The sequence below is a fragment of the Acanthochromis polyacanthus genome, chromosome 8 (genome assembly GCF_021347895.1).
Source record: "Acanthochromis polyacanthus isolate Apoly-LR-REF ecotype Palm Island chromosome 8, KAUST_Apoly_ChrSc, whole genome shotgun sequence".
In the NCBI taxonomy this organism is placed as follows: domain Eukaryota; kingdom Metazoa; phylum Chordata; class Actinopteri; family Pomacentridae; genus Acanthochromis; species Acanthochromis polyacanthus.
The window spans coordinates 30,739,474-30,746,847 of record NC_067120.1 but is presented as its reverse complement, the minus strand read 5'-3'; the positions used below and the strand labels follow the sequence as shown (position 1 = coordinate 30,746,847).

At 42.5% G+C, this 7,374-nt stretch overlaps 1 non-coding gene across 1 annotated transcript; it reads left to right on the top strand.

Annotated features, from left to right (window-relative positions):
* Positions 1-5,295: 5,295 nt before the first annotated feature.
* Positions 5,296-5,367, top strand: trnap-agg (transfer RNA proline (anticodon AGG)). The gene has a single exon. It is a non-coding gene; the product is annotated as a tRNA-Pro (tRNA).
* Positions 5,368-7,374: the final 2,007 nt, after the last annotated feature.

Below are 7,374 nucleotides of genomic sequence, written 5' to 3'. Positions count from 1 at the left end.
TGTCTGGAAAAGACTGAACAGGCGATGTGAGTGGTTTTCATAAGAAAGGATTATTTGGGTGACGCGATTGCCCCCCCCCCCCCGTGTGCAGACGAGTGGCCTCTAGGTACCGCCAGGGGTATGATTCTTGCTTAGGGTGCAAGAGGTCTGGGGTTCAAATCCCTGACAAGCCCTTCTTTAACCTCTGAAGCTCACAGAAATCTAAAGATAACAATTAAGTTCAAGTGAAAACCTTAAGTTGCTGGGTTTTCCATCAGTGCTGTGACAAAAATAATTCTTGTCATAGCTGGTCAGATTCACAGGAGCTTGTACAGAAGAATCAAATCTACATAAAAACAAAATGGATTTCAACATGACACCAATGAGAAATCACCTGTAGCTGTACTGACATTTGACCACCAAGTGTGGAGCTCCAAGTCGCCACGTTTCAACAGATCGATTACAGCACTTCACTGCATGGAATTACAGACATGAACAGATGTATGTGTGGCTTGTTGGTCTCGGGGTATGATTATCGCTCAGGGTGTGAGAGGTCCCGTGTTGAAATCCTGGACAAGCCGTCTGTTTCACCTCAAACCTTAACACAGGCGAGTCAAGCCGGCAGGCCAAAACTGGCCCACTTCACAATCTGTAAAAATTACAGAGAAAAAAATGTAAATTTGAAACAATTTCTAGACCTTCACAAGTTATTTGGATCATACAGTAAAATATTATTTTCTTGTGTCCTTTTGTATCTACTTTTTGCCATTTGTATCTATTTTGTCTTGTTCGTGTTGTTTTTGTTTTTTGTCTCAGGTTGTTCATAATGTTTTGTAAAAGATAGTTGATTGATAGTTGACATGAAGCAAAGGCAGAGCTTAACATTGGTCAACAATGTTAAAATAAATGCAAGAACAATGTTTGTCGTGTGACGTTGTGTGGTGAGGTTGAGACCTTTCTGAAATACTCTCATAAGTCTAATTAACAGAATGCCATCACTGTAACAGAATAATGAACCTGTCAATGTTATGTATCCCATTTCTGAAATTGATTTAAAAATCTTTCACACACAGAAAACTAAGGTTGAAACTACGCCTATTTTTCAAGACTTTTGGAGCCCAGTGTTGGATATAAGAATGTGTACACATCTGTGAGGCCAAACTTTCTTGGGTTCAGTGGTGTGTCTAACACAAAGCTGTTGGCGCTGTTGGATCAGAGAAAGTAGAGTCACTATATTATCAGAGTAGCGACAACTGGGGATTTGAAGCCATTTTGTTTCCATTCACTCAATATGGGATGCGCAGCGCGAGGTGCACATTCACGAAAGCTAGCTATTTGTGTATTGTCAAGACATGTTTTGGACAAAATATTTTACTGGCTTGTTTTTGTGTGGATGTCCAAGGTTGGATTATGGCCGTTTTTTGTGGAATATTTTCATCTGCGACTAGTTATGAGGATTCAAAGGTGAGTTTTGCTGTTTACGTTATTTGTTGGACAAATGTGTTTATATTACCCGCTGTGGTAATCGCATCTGAAAGTGGTTTATACTGGCAGATTCATGAGAATCTAAGCTTTCTATGGGCGTATAATGTTTCTATCATCGAGTTTGCAGCTTTGGTCAATTTAGCAAAATACGTTTGCACATACGGGCCACTTAAGTTTAACGGGGTTCATGCATCTCCATGCATGAAAATTGTCAAAGTCAAAATAACCACTACTGCCTAAAATCACATCAAACTTTTCTATCTTTCATTCACCCATACATCATAACATGAAAGTACATACATGGGACTAACCTGGCACATAAACAATGATGAAGTCGGTTTCCATCCCACTCTCTGGACTTTATTTTCCCACAGTTTCCTTCTTTCACTATTACTAGGAAATCTAAACACGTGGAATCCCTTCTCCGATCGATTTGCACACCCAAAGGCACAACAGCTCCTCATTTTTCAGGTATTTAGGAAGCGAAAAAAGACCTAGAATTACTCTCTGCGGTGTAAACAACGTTAACAGGAAAACATGTCTTTTAGATCCTATCCCAACTAGACTCTTCAAGGAGAATTTACCTTTACCTTTAATTAATTCTTCAATGTTAGATCTGATTAATCTCTCTCTAGTAACAGGCTATGTACCACAGGCTTTTAAGGTTGCTGTCATCAAACCTTTGCTTAAAAAGCCCACTTTAGATCCAGATGTGTTAGCTAACTATAGACCAATATCCAACCTACCATTTCTCTCTAAAATTCTGGAAAGAACAGTTGCAAATCAATTATGTGAACACTTACAAAGGAATAATTTGTTTGAAATGTTTCAGTCAGGCTTCAGAGTGCATCATAGCACAGAAACAGCTCTGGTGAAAGTTACTAATGACCTTCTCATAGCATCAGATAATGGACTAGTCTCTGTACTTGTTTTGTTAGATCTTAGTGCAGCGTTTGACACAATCGACCACAAAATTTTATTACAGCGTCTAGAACATTCAATTGGCATTAAAGGGACAGCACTGGACTGGTTTAAATCCTACTTATCAGATAGGTTCCAGTTTGTGCATGTCAACAATAACTCTTCTGAGCATACTAAAGTTAATCATGGAGTTCCTCGGGGTTCTGTCTTAGGACCGATACTTTTTACATTATACATGCTTCCTTTAGGCAATATTATAAGGAAGCATTGTATTAACTTCCATTGTTATGCAGATGACACACAATTGTATTTATCTATGAAGCCAGATGAAACTGATCAGTTAGCTAGACTGCAAGATTGTCTTAAGGACATTAAAACCTGGATGACTTTTAACTTCCTACTGCTAAATTCAGACAAAACTGAAGTCATTGTATTTGGCCCCAAACATCTTAGAAACTCGCTTTCAAAGCAAATAGTTACTCTGGATGGCATCACATTGGCCTCCAGTACTACTGTGAGGAGTCTTGGAGTTATTTTTGACCAGGACATGTCCTTTAACTCACACATAAAGCAAGTCTGTAGGACTTCCTTTTTTCACCTGCGTAATATTGTAAAAATCAGGAACATCCTGTCTCAGAGTGATGCAGAAAAATTAGTTCATGCTTTTGTTACTTGACTATTGCAATTCCTTATTATCGGGTTGTCCAAATAGCTCTCTCAAACATCTACAGTTGATCCAAAACGCTGCTGCGAGAGTACTGACAGGAGTTAGCAAAAGAGATCATATTTCCCCTATACTTGCTTCTCTTCACTGGCTTCCTGTTAAATCCAGAATAGAATTTAAAATCCTTCTTCTGACATATAAAGCTCTTAATAACCAATCTCCATCATGTCTTAAAGATCTGATAGTACCATATTATCCTAGTAGAACTCTTCGCTCTCAAACTGCAGGCTTACTTGTTGTTCCTAGAATTTCTAAAAGTAGAATGGGAGGCAGAGCCTTCAGTTATCAGGCGCCTCTCCTGTGGAACCTGCTCCCAGTTTGGGTTTGGGAGGGAGATACCCTCTCTATTTTTAAGACCAGGCTTAAGACGTTCCTTTTTGACAAATCTTATAGTTGGGGCTGACTGGGTGACCCACAGGGGTTCGGCGTGTGTCTTCGGCTGAATCCCAAACCGCACCCTACACACTATCCCTACACACTACCCCTCCGTTTGCGCGTTCCCGCGGAGGGTCCTCCATATTAAGGGCCGTCTCAAACCGCGTAGTGCGGAGGGGGAGTGGACTGTTCAGCCCTTAAATAGCGAGTCTGCATCGATGCTCACTCTGGACAACTTTTTCAGGAAGTGCAACGTCGAAATGGAGGAGGAAACAAACACATTGATGTGAGTTCCACATGCGTCCATTATTTCTCCCACGCCTTTTTCACACAGACAGAACATCACAAAAAGAGTGGTGTAAAAAGATAAATCAAAAGAAATAAATCTTCTTCTCTGCTGACGTTTGATTTAATTGTGCACCCCCTGACACCTTAAAATTTGAACACAACTGACAGAATTCATTTATTCATTTGTTGGATTTGAAATACCAGATAATAGGATTGGAAAACATGTGAGTGAAAAAAGTGGGACGCTTTCGTCTTCTGGAAGCAGCAGCGATCCTTGTTAGTTGCATCCTGTACCACAGCGCTACAGCCATGCACAGTAGGCGTCTTTGTGTTACCATGGCGATGACGTCTTCCGTTTTCCGGTGAGGCGACAGGGCGTCCCATTCCTGACGATCGTATTTATACCCTCCCCCTTCAATAATAGGTGCACTCCACAGCTGCGAGTGTGACTTCTTTTGGAGTGACACTCGGTAGTGGAGGGGGAGTGTGTAGGGGGCGGTTTGGGATTCAGCCTTCATTTGCACAGCTGACTCCCTCTTGGACGTCCCTTCGTTCTGCCTCTAGTCATGCTGCTATAGGCCTAGGCTGCTGGGGGACTTCTCTTGACGCACTGAGCCCTTCTCTGTCTACCTTTACATTTAATATGTATACCGTTATTGCAGTACATTCACTCTGTTTCCCCCTGTGCTATTTCTCCGAGTGTCCCTGGTCCCAGAGCTGGATGCTTCAGATCTGTGGTCGATGTTCCACCAACTGGTCCAGTCTCCATCATGTCCACTGTGGGATGCTGCTGCTGACCTTCCTCCAGCCCTCTGCTTCCAACTCCCCTTTTCCACCAGTCAACTCTGCATCGCCTTCACTATACTTGTTATGCTAACTTACATACTGTTTGAATTTTACTGCTAGCTATATATGTAGTATGTTTAATGTCAGAGCCGTACATCATCAGAGTAAACTATGAGTCAGTTTTCAATGTCAGCTTATACTTTGTCTGTGTCACATATCCTGTCATACATGTATCCAAATGTGTGTTGTGTTTTCCTTGCTTTCCCACCCCTCCCTCTCCTCCCATCCCTCCCCCTCCTCCCATCCCTCCCCCTTGCCCTCCTCTGTCCCTCTCAACCCGCCCGGCCAGCAGGCAGATGGGTCCCCCCTATATAGAGCCGGGTTCTGCTCGAGGTTTCTTCCCTGTTAAAAGGGTGTTTTCCTTGCCACTGTCGCCTTTGGGCTTGCTCTGGGCGTCAGGCATATGGGTTCTGTAAAGCGTCTTGAGACGATTTGACTGTAATTGACGCTATATAAATAAAACTGAATTGAATTGAACCCGGCGTGCATGAATAGGAAACAAAATGGCGCCTATAGATCACGTGACCAAAATTTTTTGGACCTGTCATGTCGATACTCTGATAATATAGGGACTCTAAGAGAAAGCATGCAGCTCCAAGCCGCCACATCACCACTTTGAACAGGTCAGCTGCAGCTCTTTGGAGCTCACAATTGCAGATGTGAATAGCTGTACATGTGGCTCGTTGGTCTAGGGGTATGATTCTCGCTTAGGGTGCGAGAGGTCCCGGGTTCAAATCCCGGACGAGCCCTCAACTTCAATAACTGCAGAAATCAAACGGCAATGAAATTCACATCAGTACCAAAATGTGTTTCACTGCTTAAAATAAAAGTGTGTTGACAACACATAAAATTAACTGACATTATCTCTCAAAAATGCCAGGTGGCACAAAAGAGTCAAACAGGTCATGACACCTTAAGGTCAAATCTGGATGGACATGCACAGTTGGAGGCATAAAACAGCAAAGCAGTTTATTTGTACAATACATATACTGTGTTCTGGCACTGATGCCATTGTCACAGTGCAATTTTAATACAATAAATGAGCAAATTGGTTCTTCTTGACACTTAAGGAGACATGTCAGCCAAGACATTCCAACTGTGTCCTGTGCCTTCAGCATCTCATCCAGATCATATCTACCAATCACACCTTGTCGTGGTGAAGCTTTTTCAGCATCTCAGCAGCCAAGATCAGAAAATTTTACATAGATATTTAAACTGCAGCATGAAGAAAGCAAGAAGAACATTTTAACCACCAGGGGTGCTGTTGGACAAGGTGAAATGTGGAGCCCCAAGTCACCACGTCACCACTTTGAGATCCAATTTAAGGTCTTAGCAGCACAGAATTACAAATGAGTACATGCATTTATGTAGCTCGTTGGTCTAGGGGTATGATTCTCGCTTAGGGTGTTATAGAGGCAGTCAACAGGGAAGGAGTTGTCAGCGAGGTAGAGGTAGGCCAGGATGCAGCCCACACCCCACACATCAACAGCCTCAGTGAACGGGAGGCCCAGGACAACTTCTGGAGCCCTGAGGAAGGAAGACAAGAGTCAAATATGAGACATCTGTTGGCGAGGTTTGAGGACAAACGGAATCAGGTGGAAGTTTAGACTTCTCATCCAGAAAAACATCTGAGCCAATCAGGAGGAACCCACCTGTACCCGCATGGCTGAATTTCCAGCCCAGCCTGGATTTTGGAGGCTGACATGGCTTGACCAAAGTCGATTAATTTGACCCTGAGGGGCTGGTCCTGCAGATTGACAAACATGACATTGTCCGGTTTGATGTCTGCGTGGAGGATACCAAGAGTCTTCAAGGCGTCCAAAGCAACCATCAGCTGCAGGGACAAAACAAGAACGGACAGGTTTGGGATTTAGTCGACCACATGTTGCAGTGCAGGATTAGAGGTAGGGTTATGGTTATATTCACTGATCAGCATAAAAATAGAGGATTGGTTCTATAGTGCAATCTAACAAACCTGCTTTGCAATAGGGTGGATCTCCTGGAGAGACAATGGCTGATAGTCTTGTTCCTCAATCAGGTCATAGAGACTTCTGTCCAGCATCTCAGATGCTAGACAGTTGTGCCCGAGGTGTTCAAAGTGCTCAAAGAACTTGACCACATTAGTGAGGTCTGGATTGAGGACACTGATCGCTTTCAACATGGACAGCTGGGGAGAAAATAGGAGGATGTAGTCTACATTACATGAAGAGAAAATATCAGCAGCTCATGGTGCATATTCTGCTGGAGAATTCAACACCTGAGTACGGAAATACAATCAAAAAGAGTCAAAATTTGTACCTCTTTTTCGGTGTCCTGGGCAAAATCATTCTTTTTGATGATCTTGACAGCCACTGTCTTGTCGGTGTCCATGTCACAGCATCTGGCTACTTTTCCAAAGCAGCCTTCACCAATGAAGTCCAGAACGAAGTAGCGAGACAAGCTGCTGAGCAGCGTTTGACCCAGCTGGACCTCAGGTGCTGTTGGTGCGACTGTGGAGAAAAATATGTTTTCAACATGTGAGGACCATTCAATCACACATCATGAACATTAGCTAGAAATATATCAAATACTGATGACAGTCTGACCCTTTTAGAAGAACACATTTGAAATAAGAGAGATCAGATAAACGTCAAACCACTGACTTCAAATCTGATTACTGTAATTTAAATGGAACATTTAGAGCAAAAATACAATAACTTTATTAATCCCTGAAGGGAAATTCAATTGTCTGGTCTCATCTGTTTACTTTAGAATTA